The sequence below is a fragment of the Macrotis lagotis genome, chromosome X (genome assembly GCF_037893015.1).
Source record: "Macrotis lagotis isolate mMagLag1 chromosome X, bilby.v1.9.chrom.fasta, whole genome shotgun sequence".
Lineage (NCBI taxonomy): Eukaryota > Metazoa > Chordata > Mammalia > Peramelemorphia > Peramelidae > Macrotis > Macrotis lagotis.
Genome location: NC_133666.1, coordinates 447545884 through 447565428, shown reverse-complemented (window position 1 = coordinate 447565428; position 19545 = coordinate 447545884). Strand labels below are relative to the sequence as shown.

At 34.0% G+C, this 19545-nt stretch overlaps 1 long non-coding RNA gene across 1 annotated transcript in view; it reads right to left on the bottom strand.

Annotated features, from left to right (window-relative positions):
* Window positions 1-284: 284 nt before the first annotated feature.
* Window positions 285-19545, bottom strand: part of LOC141503006 (uncharacterized) — a 41262-nt gene continuing 22001 nt past the window's right edge. Inside the window, exons 4-5 of the long non-coding RNA XR_012472738.1 lie at window positions 4342-4417; window positions 285-789 (exon numbers count right to left, since the gene is read on the bottom strand). This is a non-coding gene — a long non-coding RNA (uncharacterized LOC141503006). The remainder of the gene's footprint in view (window positions 790-4341; window positions 4418-19545) is intronic.

The window sequence follows — 19545 nt, the reverse complement described above, 5'->3', positions numbered from 1 at the left end:
AAGTTCTTCTTTAGTCTACTCTTACTACCACTCATTTTTTCATGAGGAAGGCACTGCCTTAAACTCTGTACAAAGATTAAAAAATGCATCTCCCATGACAATGCTATTGATTCATATATATATTCAACATAGTTCTTAATACAGGAAGCATTTATTTACCACAATCCAGGAATATTAAATAACTGTCAAAATTAAATCACTCTTCAGTTAAGTAACATGCATTATTATAGATTTTATTTTAAATGAAGGGAAGATGAATTTATTTATGGTCATTATCATTGCTATGGAGTTATTTTAGGAATGAATTATTGATTATCAGGAGGAGAATAGACAGGCAATTGTTAGGGGATTGTCAAATAAGAACTCTGATGATGACTGAATTGACTGGCTGGTATAAAATGTAAAAAACCAAGTCCCTTGACTACTCAGCACGCATTTGAAAATCATTCTTGGAAAAACAGTGAAATAAGTTTCAATGAACATTTTCAGTTCAATTGTTAAGAAATCATGGCCTCCCTAAGAACCAAAGATGCTAAAGCTAAACAAATAAGAAATTCTGCCTTGCTTTTGCAGCACTCTCACTCATTGCTTTTCTCATTTTCTGTACTCAAGTAAAGAACAAAGTCATTGCATTCACCTAAGTCAATTAACCATCTATTAAATCAGCTAGATCTTGGAAGCAGGATGAATGATACCCTCCCTGAAGCCAGAGAGTTCTGCCTCTTCCAATTACCATTTGTGTGATTTTTGGGCATCTCTCTTAATTTCTCTGAATCTCACTTTCTTCATCTGTAAAAACAGAGAAAAGAAACCCGAAAGTTACCTCAGAGAATTGTGAGAATCAAATGAGACAATGTTAATCAAGGCTTAAAAAGAACCATACAAATATCAAATATTATTATTAAGGGACCATAAAACATCTTAGGTATCATTCCAACATTTGTGTCAGTGGTTTCCTGGAGAGCTCCCATTAGTCTAGAGACAACAAAGTGATACTGGGTCTAGAGTGATGAAGACCTGAGTTCAAATTTGAAGTTCAGTCACCTACTGAAGCTGAGAAAATCATCAAAATTCTGTCTGTCTCAGTCTCCTGAACTGCAAAATGAGGTTGATAACCGCATCTAGGGTATGGAAGTGACACAGTGGATAGAGTCCTGGGCCTCAAGTCAGGAAGACTCATACTCCTGGGTTCAAATCTGCCTTCCTAGCTAGGATGACCTCAGGCAAGTCACTTAACCCTGTTTGTCTCAGTTTTATCAACAGTAAAATGAGCTGGAAGAGGAAATGGTAAACCACTCCAGGCCTTTTCCAAGAATACCTCAAATGGGTTCACAAACATAACTGAAATGAGTGAACAAAAATACTGACTTACAAAAATTGTTGTGAGGATCAAAAGAAATAATATTTATATTCAGTGCCTGAAATATAATAAGCAATTAATAAATAATAATTTTCTTCCTTCCCACTCAGGTGATCTGAGAACTTCAGTTATTATGATAATAATAATAAATGTAACAAGTAGCTAAGTTTTATGTAGCACTTATTAATTTCTAGACACAGTGTGAAGCATTTTGCAATTATTCTATTGTCTTTTAACAATCCTAAGGGTGTAGGTGCTATTTTTACCCTCAATGACTTTACCTGATGGGTAGCCATCAGTTGCCCACCCCATCCCTGCATTTGTCCATAAGTTTCTCCCAAGGCTCAAAACATGCATAAGTTTAACTACAAGTCAATGGAAGCCAATAGGACTTGTAAATGCTTGTAGAAAGCTTTGATATCTTGAGAGAGCAGCTTCCATTCATTGTGCTTTTTCCCAGGCTTCCTCTATCTGCACTTCTTTGTTGAGAGCAGGTCTTGCCTTCAAGTTCTCTCAGTAGCATTTGCTTTTTGCTGCTTCCTGTTAATCTCCTATCCATTGCCATCCTCTACTGCTCTGCCGTAGTTATCCCTCTCGTCTAGCTCCAGTCAGGGCCCACTGGCACTAGGCACTGTGATCACTGCTTCCTGCAGTTTTAACTTTTCATTTGATGTTATTCTTCTCCTGGCTTTGGTTGCTGCCCTTTGCAGTGTCAGAATTGACTCTCCTCCAGAAGATGGCACTCACTCCCCTTGCCTGGGGACCAACTCTCTAAAATGACTATATTAGAACAAGTCTCTGAGAAGGGTTGTTTTGTTTTGTTTTGTAATAGCTAAAAGCAACAACAACAATAGCATCTCTCCTTCATAAACCTTCTTTTGTATAATAGAAGGCTTGGCCAATGGAGCTAATTCCTAAAAGTTTATGTAATGCATTGTTGCGGGAGTTTGTTTCCAGAAAGACATAATGATGTAAAAGAAAAGAACTTTGCTTCCCAGTCTGGCAAATGCACAAATGTTCTCTAATTCATTCTGATATGCTAACTATATAATGAAGAGAGAGACTTTTCACTGACTGTTGAACTAGTACAGGAATACATTTAAAAATCACTAATTCCCCCCACAAGTGAACCTCTTTTTTCTTGATTGGCATTTTTCAAGAAACCATAAGTGTGGTAGGTCTGTAGTAGGGAGAAAATCCTCAGCTTTTATTTTCTCTATGTGTCACCAACATATGGACACTGATCTCATGGTCTCTTTGCTTCTCTCTCTGTTGTGTCTGTTCTTCAAATGTGTAGGTAAAGTATTCAAGATAGTTATGATGTTTTTCTATTTTGAAAAATCAGACTAGTGAACACCAGAAAGACTGAGAGGTGGAATCTATGCAGAGCAGAAGTGAGATGGAACAAAGGTGAGGTAGCAGTAAAAGCTTGAAGAATAACTTGCTCCATATAAATCAATGGAAAGAAAGAGATTATCTATTGTCTATTGCACATTTGGATATGAATTTGGAGGTTTACTTACAAGCTTCACTATCTAGTTTACTAGTAAACACTTCAAGTATAAGCCCACTCTTTACAGGGACTCAGGTGATAGCTGTATGACCCTACCTCTTTACCCCATTGAAGCAGAAATGATTTGTAGCTTCTGATTTTGTTCTATTTTTTCAATAAATATATTTGTAAAAAACAATTGATATTAATTGGTTAAGTGAAACTGAGGCAAAAATCACTGGCAGTTAACTTTGGAGAAAAGACCAATAGGAGGACTGTGTCAACAGCAGTGGAGAAGACATTCCTAATCTTTCAGGAACTCCCCTATAATTCTCAGGGAAGGAAAGTTAAACCTTGCTCAAGCATCAGATTCAGTCATGGGAGTCGAAGTTGGGGTGAGGATTCCTCAATTTTATAAGTGCTAGAGGTAAAAAGTTCCAATTCTAGTCTCATGGAAGATTTCTTGAGGAACTGTGGGAGTCTTTCCTTTGTTTAGCATGAAGATAATTACATGCAGATTTATGGGAAGTCATTGATACCAGCTTTTTTTCTCACCCTGAATCTGGGCATTGTACACTCTATTCACAATGACAACTCCCATTAGGTTTGTTTAACTCAGGAGTAAAGTGTCTTTTCCTCCCTTAGTGTTTGCTTCTTCCATTTTTCTCTGTTTTTGAAATTACCTACAGCGAAGGGAAGAAGCTTTTACATAAATATTGCCAGACACTTCCCTAATTACCTCATTTGATCCTCTCTTCTACACTGGGAGATAGATGCTATTATTATCTTTATTTTACAGATGAGGAAACTGAGATAGACAGATATTAAGTGATTTGCCTGAGGTCACACAACTAGTAAATGTCTAAAACTGAATTTGAACTCAAGTCTCTAAGTCCCAAGACTCTTTCCTCTGCTCCACAAGCTTCCTGGGGTTGGTTCATGGCAATATGTAAAATTGTGAAAGGGTAGAGCAGAAGACTGATTAGAAGTCAACCCTTCATGATATCTTGAGCAATGTCTCTGTCTCGTAATACTATGAAATCATAAAAACTGAGTCCAATAATGTGATTCAACCCCAAGAATTTTTCTTGGATTTCTTCTTCTTTCTTTGGATAATTGCTCCCACCTGTATTTATTCCAGGAAAATATTTAAATATATATATATATATATATATATATATATATATATATATATAATATTAGGTTCTTTTTTTTTGTTTGTTTCTCCAAATATTGGTAAGAAAGTCCCAATTCCCAAATATCAATTACAATGTTTTATTTCATTCCATAGAAAGTTCAATAGAAACAAAAGACTCACAGAGGCCCATAAAAAGATATAGAAATGCATAAAGTATTGATGAGGCAACCATCAGCAACCTTCATAATGGAGCAGAATTTGAAGGGAAAATCAGTTTTCTGATGGATTCCTAGACCTCTTATAGTGAACTTGCACATCATCATTACCATTCCTCTTGAATTGTACTCTCACCTTGTAATTTGAATTCTTCCAAGAAAATAAATACTCTTTGGGACTGCTGATGAAGGATTCTCCTTTTCAATTTGACCTGTAGTGAACAAGTAACTCACTAATTTTCCTTTCCAAGGAGGATACTGTTGTTTAGAAACTCTGTCAGTAAAAATCTACTGCATTAGAACACACTCTTCTCTCCCTGGAAGTTTAAATACTGAACAATAAAATTTGGAAAATCTCCAACTTGGAAATTCTTTCTTTTTCAATTTTTAATATTTTTATTTAAAGTTTTGAGTTCCAAATTTTATCCCCCTCTTTCCTTCCTCCTTTTTGAGATGGCAAACAATCAGAGATAGTTATAATATACAATTATGTAAAATATTTCTGTATTAGTTATTTTCTTTAAGTAAGCTTGAACAAAAGAAAAAAATCAAAGAAAAAAAGTGAAAAATAGCTTTCTTCAGTCTGTATTCAAACAATATTAGTTTTTTCTCCAGAGGTAGATAGTATACTTCATTATTAGTCTTTTGGGGTTGTCTTAGATCATTATACTACTAAGTCATTTATAATTCTTTATCAAACAATTTTGCTGTTAACTGTGTATCATGTTCTCTTGGTTCTGTTCACTTCACTATACATCAGTTCATGTAAGTCTTCTTGGAAATTCTTGAATTTAATCATTTTTAACTTAGGATTGTTCCATATCATTCACCAAGTTGAATACCCAATGAAATGATTGCTTCAATTATGGTTTATCAGAAAGGTATCCTGGTGACTTAACTGTGAACCATTTTTCTGAACTCAGAAAATCTGCTCTCAAGAAATAGTTTCTTATTTCTGTTTTGAAGCTGTGGGGGAAACATTTATACCTCGGATGTGCTTCTGCCCCAGGAATGCCATTAGTGATTCCTGAGTGGGAGGTAGAGAGACTTTACATAGGCATAGTTAATCCCTTCTAACCTTCACCCAGAATGCCTATCTGTTCTGATGCATGAAGATATGGTTTCTGAAAAGGGGAAAGACAAAAAGAAAATCTAGGAATATGAGCTGATCTATTAGGTTGTTTTGGTTTTTTTTACAGTCAACCAAGCTCCTTGGAGGTAAGCCTCAGTCTATTAAATGAAATATTTGTTTTTTTTGTGTCTTTTCATAGTAGATTTTTATAGAATAATTTGGAAATAATCAATTAATTAACTTGAATTAAGGGAGGTCAGAAAAAGGCTTCATGGAAGGTTGAATTTTGACTGAGACTTGAAGGAGACAAATTTCTTCTCCTACAACATACACAGACACACACAAAGAACCAGGAAAATGGTACAGGAGAGTTTATGAATGTGGATACTATAAAGAAGTGTGTGAGAATAGTCCTGAGGTAAAGTAGTGAGTATTTTCTGATATAAGTGACAAATTAGAGATCATTTTCTCTTTTCTTGGCATCCATGAAAGAAATGGAAAGGTCATACAATACAATCACCCTTACAATGCAGGTGATATCTGTCTTAAAGGGATAATTTGGGATAAGAATACCAGATGGAGAAGCCCATTTACCTTAGAAAATGGCACAAGCGATGATGAATACACTATTATTGGGGTGATCACGTAAATACCATAAGATAGATCAAGGAAGACAACATGGTACAGTGGAAAGTGTGGTAGCTTTGAAATCAGAGAAAATGGATTTAAATTCCACTTCTGCCACTTGCTACCTGTATAACCTTTAGCAAGTTTTAACCTCTCTGGGCTTCAGTTTCTACACTTGTAAAATGAGGAAGTAGAAACTGATTATGTTTAAAGTCAATTCTAGCTCTAAATCTATGATCCCATGAAGAGTGCCATATTGTCCACATGTTCTATTTGGCAACACTTGGCAAACTGATGGAATGAAATTCAATATCTAGTGTACTAATTGCTAATAGTACTGACAAAATCAGGGTTCATTCCTCCCCAATTCATCAAAGAGGCTAAGGAAATAATTGTGATTAGAAAATCAATATATTGTCATTGTAATATCTATGATTGATTTTCTAATATAGGATTTGACTAAGTGGCACAGTGATTAGAGTGCTGGACTAAATTCAAATTAGAAACTAGCTGTGTAGCCTTTGGCAAGTTGCCTAACCTCTTTCAACTTCAGTTCCCTCATCTGTAAAATGAAAATAATAATAGTATCAACATCACAGGGTTGTTGAAAGGATTAAATAAAATGATATTTATAAAATGTTTTGCAGACTTTAAAGCAATATATAAAGTTTAATCATTAATGACTAGGTAAGTAACTAGGTAAATAGAATGATGTACCTACAGTCAAGGAGACCAGAGTTCAAATTCTGCCTTAGACACTATCTGGGTAATCCTGGAAAGTCACTTAACCTCTATCAGCCTCAGTTTCCTTATCCACAAAGTGAAATATTAATAGCATCCACTTCCCAGGGTTGTTGTAAGTATAAAATTAGATCTTTGCAAACTTTAAAACCCCATTTAATATTAGCTCTTATTAGCTCATATTAATCTTTGTCCTAAAACCTGAGGTTGAGGTCATACTGAAACTGATCTAAAATTTTGTTTACACTTTCTTAATGTAAAGAATGGATCATCAATTCTATTCCATAGTATATCTCTTCTATTTTGTTCTGTTCTATTGAACAACTTATTGTATCCAAAGTTATATCTATCAATATTCTCTGCTAGTCAATCATGAAGTTTAACTAAGGCACAATCCCTATACTCACAGAATCTGCCATCTTTGAGATGACCAAGATACATATAAATATATAAATGAGACATATACTTTTCAACAATACTACCTCTTAAGTCAATTGGAGTGATGCCATATAGGTTATTACATGACTGACTATTGCTTGCTAGGGAAAAGGAAAGATTCATGACATGCTGAATTTTAAAGAATAAGCTGAAATTTGATGAAGGGAGGGAAAGGAAGATATTTCAAGAATGGCAGATACTGTGAGCAAAGTCATGGAGATGGGAAAATTAAGCATGTTCAGGACACAGAGAGCAATCCAGTTTGGCTAAAGTATGATGTACATGACGATCAGTGATATCAGAGTAGTATATTTAAAATATTTATTGTTTTCTTTGCTTTCAAACCACCTACATATCCCAGAGTATCTCTGTTCCTCTCCTTGATAGAGGAATCTCCCTTTTTTATTTTTTTATTTTTTTTGCAAGGCAAATGGGGGTTAAGTGGCTTGCCCAAGGCCACACAGCTAGGTAATTTTTTTTAGGTTTTTTTCAAGGCAAATGGGGTTAAGTGGCTTGCCCAAGGCCACACAGCTAGGTAATTATTAAGTGTCTGAGACTGAATTTGAACCCAGATACTCCTGACTCCAGGGCTGGTGCTTTATGCACTGTGCCATCCAGCCACCCCCCAGAGTAGTATATTTAGTATTAGATAATGAAAATAGTTGGGAATAAAAATCAATTGAAGAATGAATGAGAATAAATGGGATTACATATATAAGTTTCTTCACAAACTTTAAAGTCAATTTTAGCAGATGAAAGGCATCATTAGATCTTTTCCCTGTCAAAAAAATGTAGTCTAAAATACGGAGTGGAGAGGAAAAAGATCATGGAAACAGGAACATATAGTTTTAGATTAACAGATAATTCTATCTCCCAGGAATCTTACTAGGATTCTCATCTTACAGATAAAGAAATTAAGGCCCTGAGGTGGGAAGGGAAGATATTCCAGGAATGGCAAATAATGTAAACAAAGGCATAGAGATGGAAAGACCAAAGAGGTCATGGTCAATTAATGGCTAGAACTTGAACCAAAGTTTTGATTCTTAATTTGGTACTTTTCCACTGAATTATATTGCTTGTTAGAACAGTGGCAATAATGAAGACTTGTTCTTTGAATATAGTGGTAGAAATAAAGAATAACGTAAGAATGCTATAGGTACCATGAAGGTAGAAGTCTAAGTCTTAGTAACTGATTATATAAGACTACTGGTAGAAAAAGTGAAGTGAGAAGAGAAGCAGGTTGAGAGAGAAGGTAATAAACTAACAAAGGATTGGAAAACTTAAAGCCCAAAGGGACTTTGGAGTTCATTTTAGTCTGAACTTCTCTCCACATTTGGAAAACTCTGAATACAAAGAGATAAAATGAATTAGTTTGCTCTATAATATAGAGGAGGGACTTGTGGACAAGTAAAATGAAATGAAAACCATTTCTAACACTACACAAAATGATAAGGAATTCTGTGGTTTCTCTGATATGTATAGTATATTCATACATCTTATGAATCAGAAAAATAATTATATACATAAAACATATTAAATGTATATGTATAGATAAATATTATCTATACATATATATATATATCAATATGTGGACATGCACAATTTAGCTCAGTGCAAACAACAATTTTATATCCTTATAGGAATCAAAGAAAGAAGTTGTATAAATTATTATTCTCTTCAATATTTAAAAAAAACAATGTGTAACTTTGTTAATGACAATTCTTTTCCACCAAAACAAACCAAACTTTTTATATTCTGTCATTGATAATCTTTGAGAGTTGCTAAGGCTGAAAAATTCATTTACCATGCCTGATGTGATGGTAATTTAGCTAAGCTTGTACTGAAAAGAGAGACAAGCAGCTAGTTATCAGACCTGTAACTCAAAAGATTAATAAGACCTGCCAAGTTGATTCTTGGACCAGGATTATCTGTACAACATAAGGAGGCACAAGAATCAGCATTTAGTGGGACTAGATTTTAGATGATAGAATGCCTGCATTTTTTTTCCATCTTCATAACCAACACATTTTGGAAGCTATTCTTGCAACCTAAAAATGACATCCTTCATCTCAGTCTTCCAATGACAAACCAGTCAAGTCCTGATAGCCATTTTATTCTCCCAGAATCAAATAAGGACATTACTTCAATTTTAATCATCCAATTTTGTATGGAAAAATAATTAATCAATAGTGTCATTATCAATCATCCATTGCAAACTGCTTTATAATGTAGATGGAGCAAATCCCATACTATCCAGTACTTTTCATCTCCTTTCAAGAATGAACTGAAGACAAACTTGTTACTGAGTAGTCTCCCCTATCCCTGATTATCACCACCATCAAACATCTACAGTGTTGTATTTTAATATTAGAGATTGAGACCTGGGTCAATAGGGCTCAGTAATTAGATTTGAGGAGGGGGTGCTGTGCTAAGTCACCAGCCTCACTATCTCCTCCAGAACCATCTTAGTTCAGTGGTCAAATATGGATCAGTATGACTGGTGATGGCCCTAGATGCCAGGCAATCAGGGTTAAGTGACACAGCTAGTAAGTGTCTGAGGTCAAACTTGAACTCAGATCCTTCTGCCTTCAAGACTAGCACTTTATTCACTGCTCCATCTGGCTGTCTCAATTAATGTGCATGTCATAGCATCACCTTCCTGATGTCATGTTTTTCTTTGAGAATGAAGGATACATATCATCAACAATATGGTTAGACATTTCAAAGGGCATCTCAGTAGGGTCAACCCTGTTTCCAATGATATTTTAATGCTTTCTTTCCTTCTAACAAAGGCAGAATGGCATAATCAATAAAGAATTGGACTCAGAACTAGGAAGTTCTGGGTTCAAGCCAGAAGAGGTTTATCAAAAGTAGGAACAAGTTTAGTAAGTCAACAAACATGTGTTATATATTCATGAAATGCCAGGCCCTATGCCAAACCATGGAAATATAAAGGCAAAAGTATATGTGTTATCCCAGTAGACTATAGCTTGTTTTCACGACACAACTTCATGATTAAAAAGAAAATATTCCATTATTTTCTATGATTTTTGTACCATTTGTGACTCAGTAAGCTGCCATGAAAATACAGAATCATATTCTTTCTATATGAGACTAGAAAAAAAATAGTTTACTCAATCAATTAAGAAGTATTTATTAAACTCCTGTGTTAGGAGGTTTATGAAGCCATCATAGTCCAAGACAGATGGTTGACTCAATCAAATGAGGGGTTTATAAAAGAATGTGTCCTGAGCTTATTTGGATACAGAAAACAGAACAAGGTATAGAACAGGTTCTGGTTCAATTCTGGTTTAACTGAGACATTCCCTCTTTTTTAAGGAAATTCTGTTGGGGTGGTGACACATGATAAGCTGGAAGTAAAGAATCCGGCAGGTATCAGGAGGAACTATGCTACCTACACACTGGGTGGCTTTAAATACTTCGGGAGCTCCCAGATGTCACATCACAAGTGAAAAACTTCTTTTATACATTAAAAAAAGAAAACTTACTGATTTAGCAGCCAAGGTGGCAAGGGGTTAATGTTCATCAGAGGCAGTGGGGGCACAGTGACTAGAGAGCACCAGGTCTGAGGTGAGGAAAAACTGTGTTCAAATCCTGCCTCAGATACTTACTAAATGTCTGTTTGCCTTGGTTACCTCAAATGTAAAATAGGTAAAAAAATAGCGCCTACTTCCCAAGCTTATTGTGAGAATCAAAGGAGATCCTATTTGTAAAAAAAAAAAAAATGCTTAGAATAGTATCTGAGAAGATACTAGGCACCATGTAAATGTTTTCCTTTCATTCACCCTGAACCCTCAAGAGATTCTATTTCACACTGCTGTATAGCCTAGAGACTCACCATGATATTCTATCCTCACTGCAACTGGGAACTTCCTCTGGAAACTCTAACTGTTCCCATAGATCTACTACTTTATGGGATTAGTTTTGGCCAGAGCCTACCACATAGCATATTTTGTGGCTAGTATGTGAGATAAAAAGGCTAAAATGAGACAATATTTGTTCTCAAGGAGCTTATATTCTTTCAGGGGGGCCAATATTTTCTTGAGAGAAAGACCCATTTTTTGTATCGAGACAAAGCTTATGGAAGTTATAATATTTACTGTCTCTTTATAGACTTCCCTTTATAAAATCTCACTTGAGAGCTGTATTTGCTTCCTACATGATAATCTCCTGTCAGGGTAAATTGTGAACAGGTGTTTGTGGTTCTTTGTTCAGAAGCCATGTGATCCAAATAACCAGTCTTCCAGTAGGAGTTCAAAAGTGCAGTCCAAAGGTACAGAAGGCTAAGTATTCAACACATGCGGCATATTTCCAAAGCCATCAATTCTATTTAAAAAGAGATTCCCAAGTGGTATTTGTCATACCTGTCATTCATGTCTAGGTTCTTTAATCAGGAAACTCAGGAGAGAGGGGAAGAAAATCCTACTAATTTGATTGGATGAATCCTTTTTTAAAAAAAATTGTGAATTCAACAATCACAAATATTTCAAAGCAATATGTTACATATATTGCATATATGTAATACATGTCTGGTTCTTTACCTCAAGTACAATCCTTTTTTAAATGAAAACAATACATTCAGAAATTGCTAAAAACTAAATGGTCTTCTTGCCTCAACCAATTATTCATTCTTTCTTTCCTTTTTTTCCTTTTTTTTCCATTTTCAAACCTATTGGGATTTATCATGCAAATACAACCTAATCTTCTATCCTTAGGTTAGCATCTGCTTTTCTACAGGAAAATTACAACTATAATAGCTGACATTTCAATAGCTCTTTAAGCCTTAGAAAGTATTTTCTTCACAACAATCCTGTCAGGATGCAATGAAAGTATTATTATAGCTACTAACTTACAAAGTAACTAAGCCTCATAAAAGTTATTAAGTTTGCTCAAAGTTACCCAACTAGTAAATGTCAGAGGTAAGTCTCAGATATAGACCCTGGGACACCAAGAACAAGTTTGTTTGTTTTTTAATTAATTAATTTTTTTTTGAATTTTACAATTTTTCCCCTAATCTTGCTTCCCTCCCCCACCCCCCACACCCCCCACAGAAGGCAATCTGTTAGTCTAGTTAGATTATCATGTAGAAAGCAAATACAGCTCTCAAGTGAGATTTTATAAAAGGAAGCCTATAAAGAGACAGTCAATATTATAACTTCCACAAGCTTTGTCTCGATACAAAAATGGGTCTTTCTTTCATTGTTTCCATTCCATACATTGATCTAAGTTGAATGTGTTGAGAGGAATCATACCTTTAAGAAAAAATATATAAGGAATAGAAAAATTACATAATAAGATAACATTTTTTTAAAAAATCAAATGTAATGTTCTTTTGTCTTTGTACAAACTCCACAATTCTTTCTCTGGATACCATCTGAGTATTCTCCATCAAAGATGCCCCCAAATTGTCCCTGATTGTTGCACTGATGGAATGAGAAATTCCATTAAGATTGATCATCAACCCTATGTTTTTGTTATGGTGTACAATAGAACAATTATATTTATCCATACCATATCACAATATGTTTAATAACCAAAATTCAGAAAGACCTGTGTATTGAGTTTTCTAGCTTTTTCTAACCAGAAATGATTTTATGAGCTACTTTCAAAAATTCCATTGTTCACAAGACTAAACCAATGAATGTATATGAGATGAAAGTCCCACTACCTTAGCCATTTTGAAAAAAAGGAAACCTGGCAACAAAATCTCTGCAGTGGAGTTAACATGATGAACCTAGATTTAATACCTAGTTCAACTGTAATGAAAGCTCAAATATCCATTTTAATGAAGGCTCATGAAGCCAAACTTTCACAGGAGCCCTGGGGAAACATGACTTCACACCCATAGAAACTTTGTTATATGATGGGAAAAGAAGCACAGAAATTACATTATCTCCAAGAGGATTCAAGGAAATACAGCAGATGTCAGTCTCACAGCATTTAATATTTAATGAGAGTTCTTTTCTGATTTCTTGGATGAACTCAGGAAAAACAATTAATAGTCATATGAGAACAGAACTCTCAGTATTTTTTGAAACTGAAGGAAAATCCTTGTCTCAATAGACAATAGTGGACTTCTTTTCCTTAGAGAATTATCCCATTTTATAAATATTTTGTCAAAAGGATACAACTGTGTTTCAGAGGGAAAGGAAAATGAAATAACACATTCCAAAGCCATTAAGTTATCACATATCTGACTTAGGAAAATATAAAGCCTGGGTCCATACCTAAGAGTCCCTACATTTGAATTTATATTCAACTTCTTTTCCCTCTATCCTCTTTTCTACTCACTTGTCCCTGATCTAAGAATGAAAAGCTAAAGTTGTATTGACATTCAAAAGTCTTCAGTGTCTTAGTAGAATTCAGTCCACCTAGGAAACACACAAACAAAAGAAGAATTTCCAAAGTCTTTAAAAATAAGTATGTAGAATTTTGGCAGCAAGGCTAAAATGGAAGAGTAGAGAAAACACTCAGCTGAGCTCTATCAACATTGCCTTTCAAATAGCTTTAAAGCAATAGCTCAAAAAGTTTGGAGTGACAAAATCAAGAAAATGTCAGAGTGTTACATTCTTTTTTAAAAATTTTTTTTTTTGCAAGGCAATGGGGTTAAATGATTTGCCCAAGGTCACATAGCTAGGTAATTAAGTGTCTGAGGTCATATTTGAACTCAGATCCTCCTGATTCTAGGGCTGGTGCTCTATCTATTGCACCACCTAGCTGCTGCTCAGAGTGATATATTCTTCCAGTCCAAGACAATTTAGTTGCTCAGGAAGAGAAATCTGTGAAATGGAGTTGGAGGCTGGCTTAGAGCCCACATGAATGAAACACCAGTGGAAGGACATGGTAATAATAACTAATGTAGCAGAAGCTTCCAGAGTTCTCAAATCAAAGACAATAAGGCACTTGGCAACTGGTCAAAAAGAGATTAAAGAAAGGTATAGGACATAGGACCAGACACTGTTTGATAACTCTTTAGCCTGTGACCACTTCTAGGTCATAGTTCAAATCATTTTCAGTAAAGAGTGGTCAGAAGTCTAAGTAGCAGTATCAGTTTGGGTATCAGGAAAACTGAGAAACAATATCACTTCTGGTCCAAAGGGAGGAAGAATCTGGAAGGGCAGTATCTATTTCAATAGCAAGGGATCAGAGAAGTTTCCTGGAAAACCATGGCCACATTACTCCATAGATCACCCTTTGAATGCCCCCAAATTTCCAAATCCACAGAACAAGTTCTGAAAACAAGACTGCCAAAAAAACCCAAACAAACAAACCTTGAAGCTGGAAGCATTTTAAGATAAAGCCCAGAATGAACAGAGTAAGAAAAAAATGAGCAAACAACAACCAAAAAAAAACCTACCTGATCACAAAAATTAACTATGGTGACAGGGAAGATCAAGTCACAAGCTCAAAAGAAGAAAATAAAGTAAAAATAGTACAAGTAAATGCTCCAAGAAAAATGCAAATTGTGCACAAAGCCCAACAAAAATTCCTAGAAGATGTAAAAAAGGATTTTAAAAATCAATTGGGTGTCAGAGGAATAAATTAGGTAAAGAAATGAAAGTGAATAAAAAATATGAAATTACAATTAACAGCTTGGTTAAAAAAAGGTCAAAAAACTGAAGAAAATGACACCTTAAAAAGCACAGTTGTCCAAATGCAAAAAAGCTACAAAAATTTAATTAAGAAAATAATTTCTTAAAAATTAGAATTGGGCAGGTGAAAACAAGTGACTCCATGAGACATTAAGAAGCAATCAAAGTCAAAAGAATAAAAAAAAAATAAAACGCAAATAGAGGAAAAGCACTCGAGAAAAACAATTGACCTAGAAAATGGATCAATGAGGGATAATTTAATAATTGTTGGACTTGGACTTTCATGATCAAAGAAAATCCTAGATGTCACATTTCAAGAAATTATCAAAGAAAACCATGCAGATATCTTTGAACCAAAAGGGGAAATAGAAATTGAAAGAATTCAGCAATCATCACCTAAAATACATTCCAAAGTAAAAATTTCTGGGACTATTATAGCCAAATTCAAGTTTCCAGGTCAAAGAGAAAATAGTTTAGGCAACCAAAAAGAAACAATTCAAATATCATGGAGCCACAATAAAGATCACACAAGGTTTAGCAGTAAGCACATTAAAGAAGTGGAGGATTTAGAATATAATATTCTGACAAAAGAATTGCTATTACAACTACAAATAATTTACCCAACAAAACTGAGTATAATCTTTCTAGGGAAAATGGAATTTTAATGAAATAGAGTAATTTCAAGCATTCCTGATGAAAGACCAGAGTTGAATAGAAAATTTGACTTTGAAATATAAGACTCAAGAGAAACATAAAAAGCTAAATGTGAAAGGGAAATTATAAGGAAATAAGTAAGATTAAACTGTTTCCTTTTTATATGGGAAGATGATATATGTAACTTCTAAGAACTTTATTATTATTAAAATAGAAGGATTCTTCTTAGAAATAGGGAGTCAATTATATTAGGGATGATAGGAAATAATGGATAGATACAGTGAGAAAGAATGCCCTGGGAAGGGAGAGGAAGAATGGACAGAATTATTTCACATAAAAAAGACATTCAAGGAAGAGACAGAGAAGAAACTGGGAAGGAAAGCAGACAATGCTTGACATTCACATCTAAATTGATTGGAAGAGGAAAAAAGTATATATACTTCCATATATATATATATATATATATATATATATGTATATATTCAATTGGTAATAAAAATTTATCTTACCAAACAAAGCAGGAGGAGGGGAAGGAGTTGAGGGAAAAGAAAAGTAGTTGATAAAAAGGAGGGCAGATAAAAGAAGGCAGTGATAACAAGTGAAACAGACATTAGAAGGAAAGGATTAAAAGAATGAGAAAAGTGTAAAAAGAAAATAGAATGTGGGCGGTGAGGTGGCACAGTGGTTAGAACACCAGCCTTGGAGTCAGAAATACCTGGGTTCAAATATGACCTCAGACACTTAATAATTACCTGGCCGTGTGGCCTTGGGCAAGCCACTTAACCCCATTGCCTTGAAAAATCTAAAAAAAAAAAAAAATAGAATGGAGAGAAATGCACAATATATCATCACAATCATGAATGTGACTGAGATGAACTCAACCATAAAACAAAATCATATAAAATGGATTAGAAATTAGAATCCAGCAGTATATCCAACACTCTTGAAATAGACACACACATGCTATCAGGACCTGGATTGCATTGTGGAAAAAAGCCTCCTGCTGGCTTTCTCCACTCCCCTACCACCTGGACTTAATTCCCCCTTTCCCCCCAAAGACCAACCTTCACTGAAAATCCTCCATGATGCCTACCGCTGAAAACTTCTTTGAATCTTCTTTTTTTCTTGGTGATGTTTGTAGCTTGAATGTCAGAACAGAGGCTTCATGTATTTTTGGTAGGGAAAAACTCCAGGAGCATGTTAGCTTCATGCCACTATCTTGGTTCTGGCCCAATAATCATAACCTTTGGAAGCATACTATTTTCACACTTTTATTGTTAATTTTGTTTTTTTATTTTTTGTGGTTTTTCCCTTTCATTCTGATTCTTTCACAACATGACTTCTGTGAAAATATGTTCAATATGATTGTACATGTATAATCTATATTAGATTGATTGCTGTTATGAGAAGGGGAAGGGAAGAGAGGGAAAAAAATTTGGAGCTCAACATCTTGCAAATATGAATTTTGAAAACTATCTTTACATTTAATTGAAAAAATAAAACATTAAATAGTAAAAAAAGAAAAAGAAAGAAATAGAGATACACCATAGAGTTAAAAGAAGGGGTCTGGGGGCAGCTAGGTGGTACAGTAGATAGAACATCAGCCCTGGAAGTCAGGAGGACCTGAGTCAAATTTGGTCTCAGACTTAATAATTACCTAACTGTGTGACTTGGGCAAGTCACTTAACCCCACTGCCTTGCAAAAAAAAGGGAAAAAAAAGAAGGGATCTGAGTAAAACCTATTTTTCTTCAGCTGAAGTGAAAAAGACAGGGGTAAAATTATCATCTCAGACAAAGTAAAAGCAAAAATAAAGCTAATTATAAATAAGAAGAGAAACTATATCTTGCAAAAAAGGAACCATAGACAATGAGCTAATAGCACTGTTAATCACATGCACTTAAATGGCATAACATCATAATTCCTTTTTTTTAAAGTTTTTGCTAGGCAATAGGGTTAAGTGGCTTGACCAAGGTCACACGGCTAGGTAATTATTAAATGTCTGAGGTTGGATTTGAACTCAGGTACTCCTGACTCCAGGGCTGGTGCTCTATCCACTGTGCCACTTAGCTGCCCTTCCATCATAATTCTTAAAAGGAAAAGTTAAATGAGTTACAAAATGAAAAAAAGTGAAACTAGGCTAGTGGATCACTTCAAATTTCCATTCTCAAAGATAAATCTAACCACAAATAAGAAAAAAAAATCAAGGAGATAAATAGAATCTTAGGAGAAATAGATATTACAGAACCCTAGAGAAAAGTGAATGAGAATAGAAGTACATCTTTTTTTAGCTATGTATTGTACTTTCACAAAAATTAACCTCACAACCAAATGTAGAAAAGCAGAAATATTAAAGGCAGGCTTTTCGGACCATAACGCAAATAAAAAGCCTTGGAAGAAGAGATTAAAAATTAGTTGAAAACTAAGTAATGTATCTTAAAGAATGAGTGCATCAAAGAAAAATTAAAGAAATATTCTACAATTTCATTAAAGGGAATGTTAATAATGAGACAACATTCCAAAATTTTGGAGATCCAAAGAAAGCAGTACTTAGGGCAAAATTTTATCTCTGAATACATATATCGGGGGGGGGGGGAGAGCAAATCAATAAATTTAGAAAAAGAATATATTTAAAATTCCTATTACATACTAAAAAAATCCCAAAAATCAAAGTAATAAGATTGAAATTAAAAAACAAACTGAATTAACAAATAAAACATGTTGATTTTATGTGAAAAACAATAAAATAGATAATAGGTTAATTTGATTTAGAAAATAGAAAAGGAAACCAAATTACTGGTTTCAAAAATGGAAAGGATGATATACCACCAATGTAGCTGAAATTAAAGCAGTTATTGAGTTATTTTGCCCAATTATATGCCAATGAAAATGACATGTGAAATAGGAGAATATTTTTTAAAAAACCTATTCTGCTCAGATTACAAAAGAAGAAATAGGATATAATCCTATCATAGAAAAAAAGAAATTGAATAAACCATCAATGAGCTCCTGAAAATCATTTCCAAAGCTAAATGGTTTCACAAGTGAATTCTACCAATCATTGAAGGAACAATTAATTCCTATAGTATATAAATTATTTTTAAAATTAGGCAATTTTTTTTATAAAACATTGTTTTCTAACTAAACCAGGCAGAGCAAAAGCAGAAAAAGAAAATCATAGATAAGTTTATTTCATTAAAATTGATGTCAAAATTTTAAATAAAATTCTAGAAAGGAGATTATACTTAATAAAAACAACTAGAAAACATAGGAACAAGATACCTTCTTAAAATTATTAGTATCTATATACTATCAAGAGTACATGCAATGGGAATAAACTTGAAGCCTTCCTAATAAGATCAGTATTGAAGCAAGGATGTTCATTGCCACCATTATTATTCAATATTAAACTAGAAATGCTTTTGTTGTTCAGTTGTTTTTAACCCCATTGGGGTTTTTTTTGAAAAAGAAACTGGAGTGGTTTGCCATTTCCTTCTCTTATTTTACAGGTGAGGAAACTGAAACAGAGCTTCTTGCTTGGAGTCACATATGCCATAAATTTGAACTTTAAACTCATAAAGATGAGTCTTCCTTTGTCCAGGTCTGTTATTCTATCCACTGCATCACCTAAAATACTAATTTTTAGCAATAAAATAAGAAAAAGAAATTGAAGAAATGAATATAGTCAATGAGGAAATAAAACTATCACTTTGCAAATGATAAGATGGTATACTTAGAGAACCCTAGAGAATCAATGAAAAACTAGGTGAAATATTTAAGAAGTTTCAGCAAAATTGCATGATATAAAATAATGCCACAGAAATCATCAACATTCATATATATATATATATATATATATATATATATATATATATAATATATAATCAACAAAAGTCAGCTGCAAAAGGTAGAAAAAGAATTTCCATTTAAAAATAACTAAAGACAATAGAAAATACCTGGCAGTCTATTTGTCAAGAAAAATCCAAAGATTATGTAAAGACATTTTAAAACACTTTACATGCAAACAAAGGCAGATCAAAACAATTGGAGAAATAGTAATTGCTTATGGGCAGGCTCAGTCATTATAATAAAAATTATGATTCTACCTTAATTATTTACTTATTCAGTGCTATAGAAATCAAACTACCAAAGAATTATTTTATAAAGTTAGTAAAAATAGTTACAACATTAATCTAG